Source organism: Microtus oregoni, unplaced genomic scaffold (assembly GCF_018167655.1).
Source record: "Microtus oregoni isolate MIOR12 unplaced genomic scaffold, Mior012 000018F_ref0000195, whole genome shotgun sequence".
NCBI classification, from domain to species: Eukaryota; Metazoa; Chordata; class Mammalia; order Rodentia; family Cricetidae; genus Microtus; species Microtus oregoni.
In genome coordinates this window covers 22,235,662-22,257,999 of record NW_024543077.1, presented here as the reverse complement: position 1 = coordinate 22,257,999, position 22,338 = coordinate 22,235,662, and positions in this window count along the sequence as shown.

Genomic DNA, 22,338 nt, shown 5'->3' with positions numbered 1-22,338 from the left:
GGCAGAGGCAGGCGGATCTCTGTGAGTTCGAGACCAGCCTGGTCTACAAGAGCTAGTTCTAGGACAGGCTCCAAAAACACAGAGACCACCACTGGCAGGAACCGATCATTGCAGGTAAAAAAATTTTCTTTTATAAATAAAATGTCTGAACACATTACTGTTCAATAATTTAATGATTTTTTAATTGTACCATGTGGGAGATTTTACAAGAGGTGTCTATCACCCCACATATATGGATCCTTCTGGGATTCGTAGTTTTCATTGGCACCAAATGGTTTGATAATAGAAATATGATAAAGTCTTTACGAGACGAATCCAGGATTCTTAAGGTAGAGATTGAACACTTAAAAACAATTGAGAATGACAACAATCTTCTCAAGAATCAGTTTGAAGTTCTCCAGGCTGATAACAATCTTCTCAAGAATCAGTTTGAAGTTCTCCAGGCTGATAACAATCTTCTCAAGAATCAGGTTGAAGTTCTCCAGGCTGATAACAATCTTCTCGAGAATCAGGTTGAAGTTCTTCAGGCTGATGTTAAGGAGAAATTCATTACTATGGAAGAGGGAACAGCTGATCTGGACCATAAGATTCAGTACCTTTCTGTAGGAAATGAAACATTAACTGAGAGAATCAAAACTGCTGAATGTGACAATCGGATTTTGTCTAAAGCTTATGACAGATTGACGGAAAGATTGTTATTACAAGAAGGCACGGTTTATGTCATAAAAATTATGTCCAAAGATGAGATGTTATCTCTAACGGACAAACTTCATACTTTAGAATCCTCAATGAAGGCTTTGGAACATAATTCTGGACAGGAGATTCAGACATTGCAGAAGGCAATGGTGAATAGAATTGAAAAGATTGAGGAATTTCTAAATTCTGATGAGGAAGAGCAAAGGGTAGAAAGGCAAATTTTAACTACATCTGTGGGTAAGTCTCTCCGGGACAATTTCCACAAAGCTCTACCTACAGCTCTACCTGCCTTTCCAGTAATAACAACAGAGAAGGTGATTGGTTCCAAAAACCCTAGGGTCATCAAGGAGGATACATGGGAGCCTGTGCGTATGAATGATCTCAAGGAAATAAAACAGGCTGTCATGACTTTTGGGATGCAAGCCTCTTTTGTTAAAGAGATGCTAAGATCTTGGGCCACGACAAGCAGAGCAACCCCCTCAGACTGGCTCCAGCTGAGCTCTGCGGTACTCGAGAGTGGACCGCAATTGAAATGGAAATGCTTATTCAGGCAAGAGGCTAGACTCTTAGAACAACAGGAAAAAGTGAAGGGAATTGACATTTCCCTAGATCAAATTCTAGGTGAAGGGCTCTTTTCCGATCCTCAGGAACAAGCTAATTTGGATGAAATCACACTCTCCATGTGTACTACAGCAGCCTTAAGGGCTTGGGACAGGGTACAAGACCCAGGACAGAGAATGGAATCATTTGTCAGAGTTAAACAGGGTCAGAGAGAACCCTTTAGTGACTTTTTACAAAGATTAACTAAGGCTGTACAAATAGGAATATCTGACCCAGAAGCAAGACGTATAATGATTGAGTCTTTGGCTTATGAAAATGCAAATGTGGAATGCAAAAGGATTTTGGGTCCTTTAAAGCTCAGATCAGCGCCGTTGGAAGAATGGGTCTTGCATACACTCAATGTTGATACATTTGATTATGGCACTGAAGCATGGGTAGAAGAAGCAATTTCCAATGGTAAAAGGAGACACCAGAATACCAAATGTTTTAATTGTGGAAAAATGGGTCATATGAAAAAGAATTGTAGACAACGGATTTTCAGAAATAATAATAATAATAATGCATCTTTCAGAAATAATAATAATAATGCATCTTCTAGAAATAACAGAAATAGGAGGACTCAGCATTCAGGTTTATGTAGAAGATGTGGAAAGGGCAGACATTGGACGAATGAATGCAGGTCTACAAGAGATAAACAAGGCAACCTGATACAGCCGGGAAACGTGAGAGGGGGCGCCTCACAGGCCCCCATGGAAAACATGGTTCAGTCATATCCAGTTTCTGCAGAGAACGTGCCTCATCAGGACAATTAGGAAGCCCCATGCCTACTGTTACAAGCAATAATGATCAGAAAGATAAGTTACGTGTGTTTTGGCAAACTTCTATAAATGATCAAAGACCTAAATTGAGAGTGTGTGTAAATGGCATTTTTATTACTGGCCTGCTGGACACAGGTGCTGATGTAAGTATCATTACCCCAGAATCTTGGCCTCTTCAGAATGTAAATGTTCAGCTCCTGGGAATTGGAACCCTATCTCGAGTAAGGCAGAGCACGAGATGGGTTGAATGTATAGGGCCAGAGGGACAAATAGGAAAATTAAAGCCATATGTAGCCAATATCACAATGAATTTATGGGGTCGTGACCTATTACAACAATGGAATACTGAAATTAACATTCCTGCTAAATCTAGAGCCTATATTTCTGAGAATAATATTAAAAGATATTACAAACTGAGAAAACCGGCCATTTGGGCTGTGCAAGAACAAGCAATTGATGTCCCTTCAGAGATACCAACAGCCTTGCCTCTAAAATGGTTGACTGAGAAACCAATATGGACAAAGCAATGGCCTTTAGCTGAGGAAAAGTTACAGGCTTTAGAACAGCTGGTACAAGAACAATTAGATGCTGGACATATAGAAGAATCTACCAGCCATTGGAATTCTCCTGTATTTGTGGTTAAGAAAAAAATCAGGTAAATGGAGAATGGTGACAGATCTTAGGGCCATCAACAAGGTTATTCAACCTATGGGCCCTCTGCAATCTGGAATTCCTTTGCCCTCTTTATTACCAAAAGGATGGCCTCTCATAGTTATTGATTTAAAGGATTGTTTTTTCACTATACCTTTGCAAAGAGAAGATAGAGAAAAATTTGCCTTCACAGTGCCTACTTATAACAATTCTCAACCTTCGAGGAGGTACCACTGGACCGTTCTCCCCCAGGGTACGTTAAATAGCCCCTCCCTGTGCCAATATTTTGTGAACCAACCATTGCAAATAATACGCAAGAAATTTCCCAAATCTATAGTATACCATTACATGGACGACATCTTGTTATCCGATTCAAACATGGATACCTTGAATAGACTGTTTGAAGAAATAAAGATACTTTTACCTAAATGGGGATTGCAATTAGCTCCTGAAAAGATTCAGAAGGGAGATTCTGTTAATTATTTAGGTTATAAAATAGGTTTGCAAAAATTAAGACACAAAAAGCACAAATTAGGAGAGATTGCCTACGGACTCTTAATGACTTTCAAAGGCTGTTAGGAGATATTTCCAGTCTACGACCAGCTATTGGAATAACACCTGATTTAATAATTCATTTGAACAAAACCTTGGATGGTGATAAAGATTTAAACAGTCCCAGAGAATTAACAGCTGAAGCAGAAAAGGAACTGACAATGATTGAGGAAAAATTACAACAGGCACATGTGGACAGGGTGAATCCAGAGCTCGATTGTATTCTTGTCATACTACCATCAAAAATTTCTCCTACAGGAATTTTAATGCAGAGAGATGATATTATTTTGGAATGGATCTTTTTACCACATAAACCAAGTAAGAAACTGAAAACTTATGTGGAAAAAGTCTCTGAGTTAATTATAAAAGGCAAGCTGAGACTTCGTCAACTAGCAGGCATAGACCCAGCAGAAATTATAGTGCCTTTCACTGCTGATGAACTAAAGAAATTATGGGAAGATAATGAACCATGGCAAAGAGCTTGTGCTAATTTTTTGGGAGACATTAATAACAACTATCCAAAAAGCAAGAGGCTTAACTTCATAAAGAGAACCTCTTGGATTCTTCCTCGAATCGTCCGTGATGCTCCAATAACTGGAGCCCGTACATTCTATACTGATGCCAATAAATCAGGGAAGGCAGGTTACAAATCAGAAGACTTGGATAAGGTGGAACAAAGTCCGTATAATTCTGTCCAGAAGGCGGAATTATATGCCATTCTTATGGTGCTAAGGGATTTTAAAGAACCTATTAATATAGTTACAGATTCACAATACGCAGAAAGAGTTATTTTACATATTGAAACTGCTGAATTTATACCTGATGATACTGAACTAACCTCATTGTTCCTCCAGGTTCAAGATTTGATCAGGAACAGGCTTTGCCCTATGTACATAACACACATCCGATCCCATACGGGTCTGCCAGGTCCTCTAGCACAAGGTAATGCAGAAATTGATCAATTATTGATTGGAAGTGTGCTACAAGCCTCTGAATTTCATAAAAAACATCATGTTAATAGCAAAGGTTTGAAGAAAGAGTTTTCAATTACATGGCAACAAGCTAAGGAGATTGTAAAGAAATGCCCTACTTGCTCTTTCTATAACCAAACGCCACTGCCTGCAGGGGCTAATCCAAAGGGCACCCAAAGGAATGAAATCTGGCAGATGGATGTGTTCCACTTTATGGAATTTGGTAAATTAAAATATGTACACCACACCATAGACACATATTCAGGTTTTCATTGGGCTACTGCCCTGAGCTCAGAAAAGGCTGATTCAGTAATCACACATTTATTGGAAGTTATGGCCATCATGGGTATACCTGCGCAAATAAAGACAGATAATGTTCCAGCATATGTATCTAAGAAAATGAAACGCTTTTTTGATTATTATAATATAAAACACATTACAGGTATACCAAATAATCCTACAGGTCAGGCAGTTATAGAAAGATCAAATCGTACTATAAAGGATATGCTGAAGAAACAGAAAGGGACTGAAAATACCCCCAGAAATAGATTACATAATGCTTTATTAACCTTGAATTTTCTTAACGCTAATGAGAAAGGAACGACAGCAGCAGAAAGACATTGGATAATGGAAAAGTCTGCTGAACTAAATCAACCAATTTATTTCAAAGATGTGCTGACCTCTCAGTGGAAGCCAGGAGATGTGCTACGTTGGGGAAGGGGTTTTGCTCTTGTTTCCACAGGAGAAGAAAAATTGTGGATACCATCAAAATTAATAAAGTTTCGATTTGAAGAGGAGAAACCACTTGGAAAGGAGAAATGATAACTCATCCACAACGATGATATTCATACAGGTGGTAAGAAAAACATATAGAATGGGGGCAGGGTTCTGTTCTTATCTCCACAGGAAAACACTCATCTTTGAGAAATTCAAGGGACCCTGGATGTTTGGATACTGACAGATGGAAAAATACCTGCCCAATAGGAAATATCAAGACAACTGAATGGGTTGTGTAAGTAATATTAAACCATATTTCTAAATTTATAAAGCTGGTTTTGAAGTTGGACTCTGGCTCAGTCCCTCTCCAATTCCAAGCCTGTTAGTAAGAGAAAAACCCAGAGTTTCTGGAGTTTCTGTCTCATGTCAAGAGCCATGATATGGGACAGAAAGAAATATGAGTTTAGAAAACATCTTTGCTTTTCTTCATATCTATCATACTTTTCATTGAATATATCTATCATGTCTTTCATTGAATATATATATATATGTCTATATATGTCTATATGATTAATGTTTAAGTTTTTCATAATGAACAATGAGTTTTTCCTGAAGTGACATTTGAAGTTTCCAGGAAGAAGATGGGGCCCCATAACAACAACTCCACCTGGTTGATATGACGTCATGATACTGATAGCGCTACTACAAGACCTGCTTTGGGTACCAGCTGCACAAGACAGTTCCAACTTGGTTAGCTGAAATGGTGCACATCTTATACAACATTTTGGCCAGACCTGCACGAAAATACTCAGAGGCTATTTGCAATTTTAAAAGACATTATCTTGAAATTTAACCATCATTTTACTTTCACAGGATCCCCCAGAAAGAACATCGCCCCTATGACAGCTGGAAGTAATTCTAGAGAACGACGTCCCCTCTCCCAGTAAAGTTTGCCCTTGGGTTTAGGGACATCATTTAGGGGTTGATTATAATTAGTATATGATTGAGGGTTGGGGGAGGAATTTTACAAGCTCAGGGATCATTTTGAAAAAAAAAAGAGGGATGATGGGATAATAGACAAATATATTGGTATAGATTCTTATATATTGATACAAAGTTAAATTATATTGACTATTGTACGCATGCATGTTTCTACCTCTGTTTAAAACATTTTTATGTATTGACATATATTGTATTGATATATATATATATATATTGTATATATTTACCATATTGCAGTGTACATTTCTACCTCTGATTAAGATACTTATATAATATTTGTGTATTGATATATATTTACCTACTGCAATGTATATTTGTACATTGTTTATATTTGGAGGTCATTGTCCTCATTTGTTTCACAGTCGTTTATTGTCTTAGTCTTTAAGTTAGATAGATATTGAGAATTATATAGACTAATTGTCATCTAAGTTTGTCAGTTATAATTAGACTAATCAGGTTCTTTAGATATATAGAGATTATACTCAGTATAGATAGATAATCTTCAACCTCTTCAAAGAGCTGTAGAAAATGGCCTTTAATCTAACTCAGAGTTTCGTGATAGTGAGACACAATTGCTCCTGGCAACACCGCTCTATTCCCGAGAGAATGTTGAGCACCAAAAACACTCCATTTGGAGCCTTTCTATTTGGCAGAACTGGCCTTTGGGCAAAGAAATGCCCATACCTCAACCACTGACACAGATACAGAGCGTGCATCAATGGATAAAACAGGACTGTCATATCTTGCCAAGACAGGGTAAGATAGTTTTGAAAAGTTCCTTGCCTTTAATAATGGTATGTCAGTTATGTTAGGCCTTAGCCAAAATTGGTTGACTCAACGTTGCAAACGAGACTTTGGGTGATTGCCCAGGTAGTCAGTTGTCTCTGTCAATTGTTGCACATTTTGGATATATCTCGTTTGTTGAGTAGTGTTTATTCCCTTTTCAGATCTTTGACTGAGTTGAAGATTATATAATTGTAGTTACTCTTTACATTATTTGGACTTCTTGAGATAGAATGTTTAGCAAAGCTTTTGTTCTCAATATTGCTTGTTGTATTTATTATTTGTTGTTATTGTATGTAGTTGTATTTGGTTTAGTTCTGTCTTATTTAGACAAAAAGGGGAGATGTAGGGATAAGTCCCACCCCTTAAGGGGCGTGTTCGCCTCGGGCTAATGTCTGCCTATAAATTTGGAGAGCAAGCTCCGAGCTCTCGCTTCTGCTTTCCTGGTCTCCGCGGGAACCGTGGTTCTGTAAGTCTATTTCTACATTAAAGCTATATATATATTTTTACACTCTGTCTGCATTCGTTTACGCTGCTACAAATGTGACCTTTGTTTGGCAGCAGAATTTATAAGTTGTGATACCTCTACCTGTCTTCAAAGGACATCAAGTCTGTAATGAAAAATGCACACAAGGAAAACTGTATCTTGGAGGAGGAACAGGAAGTGCACTGAGAGACTGGAAGAGTTCCTCCTAAAATACATATTTTATTGATGAGAGTCTTTCCCTAGGGTGGAAGGTCATAGCTGCGAAGGCCTATACAATCTAATCTTTAATCTCTGCTCATCTAGTAGGGGAGCTGCTATTATCCCGAGGCCCAGCTGGGTGATTCTACAGGGCAACATTGGGAGGTAGATTTTTGAATTTTTCTTGATTTCTTCTCTTATGATGCTCTGGGCAAAAGTGAAGGAGACCATAAGTCATGCCATGAGAAGTGGTGGTACATTGCCTTCTGAATAGGATGAGCAGGTTTGCTGTGCTGTCAGATCTTCTGGGAGTTTGATGGACCATATGGTAGACTGTGCTTCTGTTCATTCATGTGTTGACCTAGGCCATGTACCCAGGACTCTAAACATTCTTGAGTGTTCATTTGGAAAATAATGTACAGAGACATTGAAGACTGCAGTATAGAATGGTATAGTGACAAAGAATACATTGTTATTTTCACCTAAAAGATCCAACTCTTAGTATGATTTAAATGAGAAGACAAACAGTGAAAATAATGCGTGTTCCAGGATTTAATAATGAATCTAAATATGACATGAGATTGTGTAGTATCATGGGAAATAAACTCTGATAGCAGTAGGTCAACTAAAATTAAGTAACAGCATGCTGCATTGTTATAGTTGATGTAAAATTACACATATTTAGTGTATGAATTCAGGTTCATTTGGACATAATACTCCCATGGGCCAGCACCATTACCATAGGGGACACAGTAAAGTGTCATGCCCAGACATTCTCTTTATATCCATGTGTTGATGTGTCTTCATTATATACAGAGTAGTACTCATAAAATGACATAAATTACTATAAATCCCAGCAATCTCCTCAGTATATTTTCCATATTAATGGAATTAGAATTTAGAAAAAAAAAGAATTTAGAAGTATTGGATTCTCATGCTTATGGCAGCTATATTCATGGTGTTCTAAATATAAAATCAACCTAAATGTTCACTTATGGAGAAAAAGTTTTGTGTCTCATGAGGCCAGTGTGCTAACAAATGAATGAGGATGATAACAATGGTCAAAAGCTCATGAACTCATAAAGGACTGTCACAGTCAGTACTGTGTCCATCATAAAAAAAATGTAATTACAGCTTAGGGTATGTCAACCCACCTATTTCTCTCATTTGTTTCTAATCACTATTGTGCTCTCATAAATCACGTGGAAGTGAGAGCTTCAGCAATAAAAAATGAGAATCTAACTAAGGTAGCAATGTAAAATGAAAGACAAAGAATGAATCTAGTTGAGGCAATCACTGGTAAATGGTTTTTCTAATGTTCATTTAGTTGGTATGTGGAGAGGAAAAATATCAAGCTTTTTAAAGCAAGGATTATTATGGAGATTAGATGCAAATGTGCTACTATGGCATAAAATGCAGAAAAATGCTTTATTTGGTTAGTGTGAGAACTTTTTCAATGAGTCATACTACACAAAAAGTAAAATTAAAGTGAAGAAATAGGTTGCCTTGTTTTGTATGAATTTAAATTATGACAATAAATTGTATTTTGACAAAAATGTGATAATCTTAGACAATTGAGTGTTTTCTTTTGTTGAAATAACCAACCTTAGAAAGTAACACTTTCATTTTTGCTTTGCATACTGCTTAAAGAATTAATATTTTAATATATCTCTTAATATATGATTAATACATAATTAGCATTGCAAAACATTATAACATTACTTATATTTTCATGTTATTAAATAATTACTCAAAAGGTATTTCTCCTTAAAGAGAAACAAGAGCATTCTTTTGGAATTAAATGAACACGGACCTCTGTAATATTCCACAGTTCAAACTAGTGGAAGAGAACACAAGAAAATGGCCTGGGTTTGTTTTCTGTATAATTTAACTTTTACATTGCTGAATTGTACAGAGATATAACATTCCCCATGTTTAATAAACAAACATGTTTCAGCTGATTGCATTTCCACCTGCATTTAAAACTTTTGCGGTACTCCACTTGAAGCTTTCTTATGCAGTCATTTCAGACTACCAGCTGACTTGCAAGCCTTTGCAAGTTCTTGCTGTCTTTCTTCAATCCCTTGTTTACCAGAGTGCTTCAAATTCCTTAATGTCTTTATAAGCAAAACTACATTTTATGTTACATTTTAGGATTAGTGAAATCATTTCTTTCATGTGCACACGTTCTTGGATATATGCACTTGTTCATTCATGTACCACAAAGGCTGTGGGTGGTTCTTGATTGGTCAGCAAGAACAACCACGTAGTTTTCATTTATTGTTGGCACCACCTAGTGGCCACAGTAAAACTAAAAATAAATAAATAAAATCACTTTTGTATGCTTACACATCATAAATTTCTCTTATGCCTACTTTTCTTTATAGACCACAATTAACCATCATGCATTTAACTAATTCATCATTTTGAACTTTCAATAAATTTGAAACAATTAAAAATGGGTAAAAGATATTCCACAGTATAAGTCAGTAATCATATTTGGCCCCATAACTTCATGGTAAATTTCTATAGGATATAGTACATGGTAACCAAGTATCAGTGTACTGACTAAGAAAGGACATTTCCGGGAAAAAGTAGGAGGTAATTCCCAGTAATGCTTCCCAGAAACTATTCAAGAGGCAGCCATGTTGAATAACAGACCACAGGTAGGCTGTAGCCACAAACAAATGCATGACCTTGACAACTGTGGGTGTCTGTCCTAGATAATCAAATCTAGGCTCCACACATTCTTTGATTTACAGAAATATAGGGAAAGCAGCCAGAAGGTGTCTGACCTGTGCTCTAGGGTCAGATAGAGAAAGAAGACACACAAACAGTAAACTTAGGATCTCTTAAGAGAGCGGCTTATTTGTTGCTAATGTTGAGTCATGAAGTCCTTGGTTGAAGGAGGCAAGCCTCTGGTCACTGCTAGAAAACATAGCCCACCAAAGAAAAGGCTCTCTTTATTTTATTATTGAAAAAAAAATTTCTGCCTCCTCCCAGCCTCCCATTTCCCTCCCCCTCTTCCCGCCCCTCTCCCCCTCCCCCCACTTTTCTTCTCCTCCCTCTCCAGTCCGAAGAGCAGTCATGGTTCCCTGCCCTGTGGAAAATCCAAGGTCCTCCCCCCCCTCCATCCAGGTCTAGGAAGGTGAACATCCAAACTGGTTAGGCTCCCACAAAGCCAGAACATGAAGTAGGAACAAAACCCCGTGCCATTGTCCTTAGCTTCTCATCAGACCTCATTGTCTGCCATGTTCAGAGAGTCCGGTTTTATCCCTTGCTTTTTCAGTCACAGACCAGCTGGCCTTGGTGAGCTCCCAATAGATCAGCCCCACTGTCTCAGTGGGTGGGTGTACCCCTCATGGTCCTGACTTCTTTGCTCATGTTCCTCCTCCTTCTGCTCCTCATTGGGACCTTGGGAGCTCAGTCCGGTGCTCCAGTGTGGGTCTCTGTCTCTATTTCCATCCATCGCCAGATGAAGGTTCTATGGTGATATGCAAGATATTCATCAGTATGGCTATAGGATCGGGTCATTTCAGGTTCCCTATCCTCAGCTGCCCAAGGGACTAACTGGGGACATCGCCCGGGGCACCTGGGAGCCACTCTAGGTTCAAGACTCTTGCCAACCCTAAGATGGCCCCCTTAACTAAGATATGTGCTTCCCTGCTCCCCTATCCAACCCTCCTATATCCCAATCATCCCGTTTCCCCAAGTTCCCCACATCCTCCCCTTCTCACTTTTCTCTCCCCCTCTCCCCTAGGTTCTCTTAAGAGAGCTGCTTGATTGATTTGTTGCTAATGTCATAAAGCCCTTGGTTGAAGGAGGCAAGCCTCTGGTCACTGCTAGAAAACATAGCCCGCCAAAGAAAAGGCATTACAAAGATGCTGCATTTGACTATGTTTTTGGGCGTTCAGAATTTTTTCCAAGTTATTTCAGATTTTATGTGGAAATCTGGCTACACATTGGAATGCCATTTGTGAACAGACATTTTTTCTTTAACTGTCAGCTCAAAATTACCACACAGAGGCTTTTAAGATTTTAAGAATTGAAAATGCTTACCCAAAAGGTCATAGTTATTACTAACCTGCTCTTACATTTTAGTTAACCCATATTCCCCATTTATTATCTTCCACTGGTAGAACATTTATCAGCATGGCACATTCATGTCTTCCTCCCTCTGCCTCATGCCCAGATTCTGGCCAGTCAGTGTTTTATTCAACCAATTTGAGTGACAAATCTTTAGAGTATACAATAAAATTACTAGGAAATGGGATTTGGCTTACCAAATATTCAAAACCTGGCTACTCATGAAACTATGACTTCATTTTTATGTAAAACCTACCCAATAGCTGGGAATGTTTATATTACAAATATAAAATAGAATAAATAAACATTTGGAAAGCTACACAAGCAAAGTTAGTAATGATTTGTATGTATATGTATGTGCCAGTGTATATACTTTGTGTGTATATTTGTGCATGAGTGTGTATACATATTTGTGGAGATGTATGGATGTGTGCAATTGTGTATACATGTGTATGTGTGGAAGACAGAGGAGAAACTCTGGTGTTATTTCTCTGATTTTCCCAAACTTATTTGTTATTTTTTTTTTGAGATGGGGTCTGTGATTGCTTTATAACTTTCCAAGTAGACTAGGCTAGCTGCCAAACAAGCCCTAGATACCCATTATTCTCCATGTCACAGAACTGTGTCAAAAGTCCTTGTGGCCATACTTTTTTTCTCTTCAGCATGAATTCTGGGCCTCAAATTGAGTTCCCTAAGCTCACAAGACAAGCTCACCTGTCTTCTCAGCCCCACTCAATTCCAGGACTTTGTTCTCACTGTTTGGTTTTGGTTTAGTTTTTGATACAATTCCATGTAACCTAGAGTCTGGGTCCCCAAGTGCTGTGTAATAGGTGTATGTGAAGTCCAGAAGTTGATATGAAGGGGCTTCCTCAATCTGTCTCTTTCTCTATCTCCATCTCTCTTTCTCTGTCTCTCTCTTTATCTATATCCCATTTTGAGACAGGATCTAACAATGGAGTTCTCTGATTCTCCTACTCTAGCTAATCAACAAATCCCAGGGATCTTCTTTTCTACATCTTACCTTAGCTGGGATCACAGGCATAGCCATCCACAACTTGACATTTTATATGGGTACAGGGATACAAAATCAAACACCCAATTCTTACACACAGTTCTTTAACACCCAAAGCTCCATAGATATTTCCTAAAAAGCATGGTATAAAAACAATATGAACAGATGGTTAGATATTAGATAAACAGATTGATATATGAGAAGACAAACATTAAATACCTATCAATTATGAAGTCTAAATGTGGAGTTTAGGAGTGTATTGCTATTGTTGCGGTTTGAACATGAAATTTCCTCATAATTTAATGACTGGTTTTCCTAGATGGTGGCACCATTTGGGGATTGTGGGATCATTTTATTCTAGGTGGAGGAATAGCCACTGGACATGTGACTTGAAAGTTATATATTTTCCTTGTACTTTCAGTATTCCTTTTGTTTTCTGGTCTCCATGTCATAAAGAAATTCCTCAACAACCTGATCCAGGCACTGTGATTTTTGCCCAAGGGCACAGGACTAAGCAACTGTGAACAACTGAACCCAGAAGAAATCTACACCTCTACTGGGCCTTCCACAAGTCTAATTAACTGATTAGCACTTCAGTGACTGTAAAGCCATTTGAATGATATGGGATCAGAGCATAATTCTACTTTACAGTTGATTGTCTTTTACATTTGATTATTTGATTATGTTTAGCACCTTTAATAGCCATTTGTCTTTGTGATCTATTTTGTGTAGAGACACAAGATCCATGGGAACTCTTTTATAAAATTTTATAAAAGAACATTTAATTGTGAGTTGTTTACAGTTTCAGACGTTTAGTCTATTATTTTCATTGTGGGAAAAATGGAAGCATACAGTTAGTCAGGGTGCTACAGAAGAAGTTGAGATTTCTATGTCCAGCTCTGCAGCTATCAGGAAAATAGAGACCCTGGGCCTAGGTGGGGCTCTTAAAACTCAAAGCCAGCCACTAGTGACAAACTTCCTCTAACAAGGCCACACCCACTCTAACAACATCACACCTATTGCCTCCCATTCACTGCCAATCCTTGGTAGAACTAAGTATTCAAATATATAAACCAATTGAGAAATTCTTATTTAAACAAACCATGATATTGTTTACCCACCATTATGTCTTACTTAACATCCTTTAATTGTAAATAGAAATCTTTGGAATGTACTAGTTTACAAACCCTTATTTCTACCAATCCAATGGCCTAGAACAGAGGTCTCCAAAGTATTATCTAAGATACATGACTCATAGCCACAGTTTCACCAAAGTATTTTAAAAGTATCTTAATGTCCTTTATTCTGTTTCTAAAAAACTTCATAAAACTTACATTTTTGCAGAAGGGAAGGTGGTGAACCTGTACCTGGGAAACTGATCATATTTTTCTCTAGAATGAACCATCTCTTATCTTTTTCATGGTGGGGTTGTGTTTCTGCATTGACATGATCAATGACTGGCCCTAATGAACCACTGGTCACTTTCTGTCCTTGAGTTGTTCTCATGGGTATCTTAGTCACAGGCACTGTAAATGAACCAACACAGCTATTTATTTTAGATTTATCTTAAGGTTTAATTTTATATTTGAAAAGATTCATGCATACACAAAAAAGAAAGAAATGAAAGAATGAAAAAGAAAGAAAGCAAAGGGAAAACTAGAAGAAATGTATATAATTGCTGAAAAGTGGATAGGCAAGGAAAAACTTCTTATATTCTCCAATATTGCACTACATGATCATTAAGGAGACAGCTTGATTCAGTTGAGATCCTTTAAGTACTGTGTGCCCTCTTTACTCCAAAGTTTAGTAATCAAAGTTAATACACTTAGCAAGCAAAATATAAATTCAACATTGAAGTTATTCATATTTCTTCTCTCTGAATATCTGTTATGGCTGCCAAATTGCTTGAAATGTGAGTCTGATCTCACTTCTACCCATGCCAGTTTGTTTTCTATTATTGTGATACAGCCACAATGTTTGGAGCAGCTTGAGTAGGAAAGGCCTTATTTGACTTCAATTTCCCTATCACAGTCCATCCTTGAGGAAATCCCAGCAAAAACTAAGGTATAGAAATGTTGCTTAGTGCCTTGCTCTGCTGTCTTGCTTAGCCTGCTCGACAGTGTCATAACTCACAGTGGTCTGTGTGCTCCCACTTAAATCACTAATCATAAGATGTCCCTTATAAGTGAGATCTACTGGAGACTTTTTTGTGTTGAAATTCTTTATTTCCAGATGTCAGTAAATTATATCACAGAGGTGAAAAAGTAAATGGCACATTATTGGGCAGAAGCACACTTCATTCCTACTGCTCCAAACTGTCTTATGTCTTGGAGAAATGAAAGATCAATCTAACATTCACTGATGTCAGCTTAAAATCCTAGACCAAGCCAAAGTGGAGAAGAGAACACCAGATGATTTGTGCTGCTGTGAATCACAGTGACTGCCTAGCTGAGGATATGGTTTGATTTCTTTAGATCAGAAATATTCACTTTGTTGGACAACACTTTGAAATATCAGTACATTTGAACTTGTTAGTATGATAGAGCACACACTGAGTGTTCAAGAATCACATATAGCTGAGTATCCTACAAAGTTATGTCTGTCCCAAAGAAGGTAGACTGGTCTTCTCCAAAGTATCACAGGTGCAGCTGCAGAGAAACTAGAAGGTTCAGAAAAGCCAATACACATCTGCCTCCTACTTAAGGACTCTGAATCCTATTCTACATTCTATACTGAGCAACATGTTTTTGTTTATTTATGATAAGATCAGGATATTCCCTGGAATTTAGTCACATTCGCCACCCAATTGGTATGAGAAACTCTGATGGCAGTCAGGTGAAAGTTTGCTTCTTAACAAGACATTTGTAAGATTATCATAAACACAAAAAGCAATGTTCAATTATCACAGTCTACTGACCTTGGAAGTTGTCCCTGGAACTCAGCCTGATTTTCCATAGCAGCATAACTGTTCCAGGGTGAGAACCCAATGAAAATGACTAAGAATGCTCTGGGTTTGAGACTGTGCGAGCTGAGAAGTATGAGCAGATGAACCTTAAAACTTTGATTTATGTATTTGGAGTTCCCCAAGCTCACCAGACTATAAGAAGATTTGGCTAAAGCACTGGTAAGGGTGTGAGCACTGAGAGGTGCAGGATGGGTCAGAGACTACAGAAGGAACCCGAGTCTCTTCCATAACACATAGAGGTGCAGGATGGGTCAGAGACTACAGAAAAAACCCGAGTCTCTTCCATAACACATAGAGGTGCAGGATGGGTCAGAGACTACAGAAGGAACCCGAGTCTCTTCCATAACACATAGAGGTGGATCTAGGAACTCAAGTCATGTTGATGTCAGGATATAGAGTTGGAGCTGAGGTGATCTAAAATCTAGAGATAGGGAATTCCTGAGGTATTTTTAATTTCTTGTTATGTAAAAGCAAGGCAGTGCTAAAAAAAAAACCCACCTCTGTTCCTGGCCTAACCTGCCTTGCCCTGTTCTACAATAGCAAGGAAGAAGAAAGGAGCAGAAACAAACAATATAACACAGAAAAATAATAAAGAAATCAATAAGACCATAATATTATTCTTTTGAAAACCATGATCAGATTGTAAATCTTTAGAAGAAAAATACTTATGTTCTTAAAATCAGAAAATAAATGGAAGACACCATTCCCAATGTTGCAGAATAAGGATCATAGAGTAATATCTGTAACATCTTGTAGAAGATGAAAATGTACAATGTTCAACAGTGTATTTGAGACTAATGGATACCATAAAGTCAAACATGTCAGGCATGAAGAGACAAAATTCACATGAGTTCACTTGTACTTAACAGTTCCCTTAGTAGTTGGGGACATAATTATGGGAAAGGTCGTCAGGAAGACAGATAGAAAAAAAAAACATACTGAACCTCATAGAATACAAAGTAGGAAGTACATTTGAATGCTTTGCACAAGAGACCACTTCCTAAATATAAGCCCAGTAGGACAGACACTGAGAGAAACAATTAATAAATGGACCTCATGAAACTGAGAAGCTTCTTTAAAGCAAAGAGCACATCATCAAGAGAAAATGGCAGCCTATAGAATTGGTAAAGATCTTCACCAACTGCACATTGGACGGAGGATTGATCTCCAAAACTTAAAAACAACTCAAGAAATTGGTCATCAAAAATTCCAGTAACAACTGGAGTACAGACCTAAAGAGGGAACTCTCAACAAATGTATCTAAAATGACTAAGCGACACTTAGGGAAATGCCCAACATCTTTAGTCATTAGAGAAATGCAAATCAAAACAATTCTGAGATTCCATCTTACATCTTTAAGTATAGCCAATATCAAAACACTGATGATAATTTAAGCTGGAGAGGTTATGGGATAAAGGGAATACTCCTCTATTTCTGATAGGAGTGGAAACTGGTACTGTGGCTTTGTATATCAATATGGGGATTTCTCAGAAAATTAGGCAGCAAACTGGGAGGTGGTGGTGCATGTATTTAATCCTAGCACCTTTTAGGCAAAGACAGGTGGATCACTGTAATTTTGAAACCAGCTTGCTATACAAGAGATAGTTTCAGGAAAGGCTCCAAAGCTACGAGAACCTCTGCCTTGAAAAATCAAAAAAGATTAAAAAAGAAAAGGAAAAGAAAAAAATATGAAGAAACAACCTGGAAATAACACTTTTTTTTATATATACCCAAAGGATGCTCGATCTTACCACAAGGGCAAGTGCTCATCTGTATCTACAGCAGCATTATTTGTCATAGTCAGAACCTGGAAACATCCCCTCAACTGAAGAATGGATAGAGAAATTGTTGTACATTTATACAATGGAGTAGTACACAGTGGAAAAAAATAATGACCTCTTGAAATTTCCATCAAATGGCAGGATCTATAAAATATTTTATAAAATAAATTAACAGACCAAGAAAAACAAATAATGTACTTACTCCTAAATGACTTTTAGATATAAAGCAATGGACAACCAGCTTACAAGGCACAATCCCAGAGAACATAGACAACAAAGAAGACCCTAACAGAGTCATTCATGGATCTAATGTCTGTGGTGTGTAGCAAAAGACAAAATCTCATGAGTAAATTGGGAGCACACAGATCATGAGAGAAGGTAGAAGGGGAGGGGAGAGCTGATTCAGAGAAAGAAACACACCCTAACCATGAAAGCAAAGCAAAAGGAACACAACCTGACATAAAACCGGAGCCAAAGAATACACTTTGGTCCTGGAACCAAAACCAAATTGCCTCTGACCAACTGAACATAAAACTAAACAATCCCTGTGCAGGAAAACCAACCAACAGTTGAATATAAAACCATCTAATTCCCAATCATGAAATCTAACCAATCTGAGGTTGTCTAAGCTCAAGGAGATTGAAACCTGACCAATTTCCTCCCTAAAAATCTTCTCCCTGGAAAAATCCCTTCCTAAGGAGCTCCAGAAAAGCCCCTGCTCATGTTCAGTTGGGAACTGCCATTCTCCACTCTTCCTGAGTCAGCCACTTTCCTGGATTCCTCCTTCGCTGATGAATCTTGAAGGAATTTTGTGTCAAGATCTTTTGCTGACAAAGATCAGAGTCTATTCTTGGAAGCTCCAACAGGGTAGCATAACCAAATAATAACTTATTTTCATAAGCAGCAGATTGGTCCATTTCTGCAGGGTTTCTCCTTAGCAGAGTGAAGCAGAAATAATAACTACTTGGGGAGTAGTTGAGATTAAAAGGATATTTCTGCTGTGAATCTTTCTGAGAAGCATAGAGGAAATTAGCTCTAATGGCTCTCTCTCGGAGAAAAGCAGGGTTGTCTTATTTTGTGAATGACCATCCCATACAGGACCCCAGATTCAGATATAGCCTGACATCTCATGAATTCAGGACACTTTTTTTCTTGTGACTGTATGTAACCAGGTTACATTACCTTCAAAACTGTAGGTATAGCCTGAGTTCCTGAGAAGTTAAAATACCTTTACCTCTATTGCTATAACAATTTTAGGTATATCTGAACTCCCCCCAAATTGAGGATACTCCTGCCAGAGTTGTAACACTTTGAAGTATAGCCTGACTTCCTGACAAGTCATGATACCCTTCCCTCTGGAGCTGTAACAATTGCAGTGCACATACACCAGCATTCACAATCACACTTATGCACATGCATGTAAGCTTTCTGTACACACTCAAACTCACCCAGAGAAAATAGAAATTCTGAGAAGAATTTTGTTCTGATTATTTGTCCATCCACTTGACCCAAGCTAGAATTATCTGGGAAGAGAAACCTAATTGAGAAAACACCTGCACCAGATGAACTGTAGACAATTCCATAGGGCATTTTCTTGAATAAGACTCATGAGGGCCCAGGCCATTGTGAGTGCTTTCATTGCTGGTCTGGTGTCCCTGGGTGCTTTAAGAAATCAGATTGAACAAGCCCTGAGGAGCAACCCAGTAAGCAGCACTCCCATGGCCTCTGCATCTTCTCCTGCTTCTAAGACTTAGAATAAGTTCTTTCTTCCCCATGTACTTTGTGGGCATGTTGTTTCACAGCAGTGGGGAGCAAACCAGGCTAACTTATCCTCAATAAAAAGGGTGACTTGACAATAGAAAAAGGAGGCCAGTCACTTTTCTAGTCAGTTTACTCAACAATTAAACAATACCAATCCCTCATAATATTAGGAAGAAAGGTTCCAGGGGATATTTAAAGACATCTTTAAAAGTAAAATGGCAGCTCAGAACAACATGAAGGATGGAAGAAGGTGCTTTCAAAGAACCTATCTGACAAGGCCTTCCACTTGCAAAGCTCTTGCAGAAAGATAGGTAGTATAATTTTCACACGAGGATTTAGGATGATTTTTTTTTTTTTTGGTTTTTCGAGACAGGGTTTCTCTGTGGTTTTGGAGCCTGTCCTGGAACTAGCTCTTGTAGACCAGGCTAGTCTCAAACTCACAGAGATCCACCTGCCTCTGCCTCCCAAGTGCTGGGATTAAAGGTGTGCGCCACCACCGCCTAGCTAGGACAATTTTTCAAAGACAAAAATTATCGATAAGTACTTGAAGAAATGTCCAATGTCCTTACTCATTGGGAAGAAAGGAAATTCAGGAGATATTCATTAATCCTTTATTTTAGCACTGCTATAATTAAAAAAAGAGCAGATCTTGCTTTGAATTCCAGGGTACCAAAACATTTATGCACAGCTTCTGTGTTGGAAAATTAGGCAGCTGCTTTGCAAAAGAGCCTAGTAGTTCTCCAATACATAAACCAAAGAGATACCATAGTTTCTGCACCCCTTTTTCTAGAAGAAAGGCCAAAAAAGGGAAACATGATTAAACACATCAAGCAGAAATATTGGTAGTTTTTGTTGTTGTTTATTGGTTTTTGGCAATGTTTTTCATAATGACTCAAAGACAGGCACTGTGCAAACTAATGTCCAATCAGTCAAACAGAGCATATCCTAAAATTCTTCTCTACAGTTTAGCCAAGAATAATACAACTTGTATTATGTGGGAAGGTTAGAGCACAACCTAAACTTTGTCCACAATGTGGGTGTCAGCAATGGAAATCAGCATTTGCCTACAGCAAACAGCTTACCTGCTGAACAAATACCCCCTCTCTATCTCTGTCTCTTTCTTTTCTTCCTTTTTTTTATCTTTCTGCCTATGTGTCTTCCTTCCTTTCCAGTTCTCCTCTCATTTTCTTTTCTTTTCTTTTCTTTTTGAGACAGGGTTTCTCCATAGCTTTTGGTTCCTGTCCTGGAACTAGCTTTTCTAGACCAGGCTGGCCTCGACCTCTCATTTTCTTTTATCATCCTTCTTTATTTCCTTCTTAACTACTTTCCTCCATCTCACTTCCCTGTCACTCCTCCTTTCTCTTTATTTTATGTGCCCATGTTTGGCCTAGTTCACCTGGCCCTCTTCTTGCCTGACATCCCAAGGGCTGAGTTTACAGGCCCAGTCATTACAGTCCTTTTCATTTGGGAGTATTCCTCAACTGTGCCTTCTGATTTGGTCAACTGCTCTTTATATGTGTCTCTACACATGCACCCAATCCATTGTAGGATTTTGGATTTTCCCCTGTTATACCTTTATTGTAGCAATCAGCTGAAAACATTTCTTTCTTCCTTTTCTTTTTTTTTTTTTGACACGTTGTCTCTCTATGTAGACTTAACTGTCCCAGACCTTTCTGAGTAGAAAAGACTGACCACAAACTCACAGAAATTAATCTAAGTCTACCTCCAAAGTAGCAAAACTAAAGGTGTGTACCACCATATCATGATTTAGATTCTTTCCTTTCCTTTTCTTTCATGCTGATTTATTAGTAGGTTGTGGATGAGTGATCTAGTGTAATCACTGTGATATGCCAATCGCACATGTTTCAATGTCTTCAGTTTGTTTAATGTTTTCAGTGCTAATTCTTTCTTTGGTCTTATTTTCTTCCTCTTTGGTGCTTATATTTTCGAAGTGTGTTTTTTCTTATTGGTAAGGTATCTTTTTATCTTATCTATGAGGTGCATGTATTTTGACCAGAAATCATGAGGGGGGACTTGAGGAATTATCTGGTGCTGAGGTATCATCTGCACTCTCCAATATTCCAGAGATTCTCTGAGTCTAAGAAAGTTTTGACAATGTCCAACCTGCCTCAGGAGTCTGCATTCCTTGGAGTACCTGGCAAGTTAGTTACCTTCTAGCAACTGAGGCACTTCCTGTTCCTAATGTCCTAGACTTAGTAGAGTGAGAACCACCTGCTTGATTAGCACAGTGGCTTCCACCTTCCCACAGTGGTTTTTCCCAACAATCCCATTTCATCTGATTGTCATTTCTGAGGAGATCTTCAGTCTTTCTTGCTGGCTGGTAGCACTTTCTTTTGCTTTTCAGTTGTGTTGGCAATCTCACTTTGTATCAACATGTACAAAATCTACTTTCTGAATCTCTTCAGAAAAGCTCTCAACAGTGTGAGGTCAGCAGACCAGTGCTGGCAATACAAGAGCTTATTTTCTTTTATATATATATATATATTTTCGAGACAGGGTTTCTCCTTAGCTTTTTTGGTTCCAGTCCTGGAACTAGCTCTTGTAGATCAGGCTGGCCTCGAACTCACAGAGATCCGCCTGCCTCTGCCTCCCAAGTGCTGGGATTAAAGGCGTGCGCCACCACTGCCCGGCAAGAGCTTATTTTCTGAACCAAATTTGGGACAAAGTTTTCTAATTTGTGAGTTTACTGCTAGGAAAAGCCATCCTAGTTCATAAAAGTGAAATTATATCTCAGGGTTTACATTATTGTATATGACTTCTGCCACAGCTGGCTGTTTAACTCAGTGCTGGAACACTTGATTAGCATGCATGTCACACTGGATTCATGTATCGGGAAACAGGACTGAGAATAATGTGGAATAATAAATTTAATAGAACAAGATCTGCTCCTCTGTTCCAGAAAATTTAGATTTCTTGACTTGTATCTGTTTTGAAAATTCCATAAGTAGACACAATGTATCTAGTTTATATTTTCTTCACAACTTTTATGCATGCTCTCTTTTCTCCCTATTTTTCCTCCCTCCCTCACCCCCTATCTGCTGGAATGCTGACTGACCTAGTTGGATTGATCTTCCTAAGGTCTTAAGCAGGTAACAACTACAAATATTTCATGAATGCAGTAGCGATGTCATTTCTAGAGGACAGCAATTTTTGTCCTCCAACTCGTCCAGTAATACTGGATTCTTTCCATACAGATTGCAGATTTCTTTCTTCAGGGTTTCATAGTATCAAAAGCTAGTAAATCCTAGAGGCAATATACACATTCACCCAAAAGGA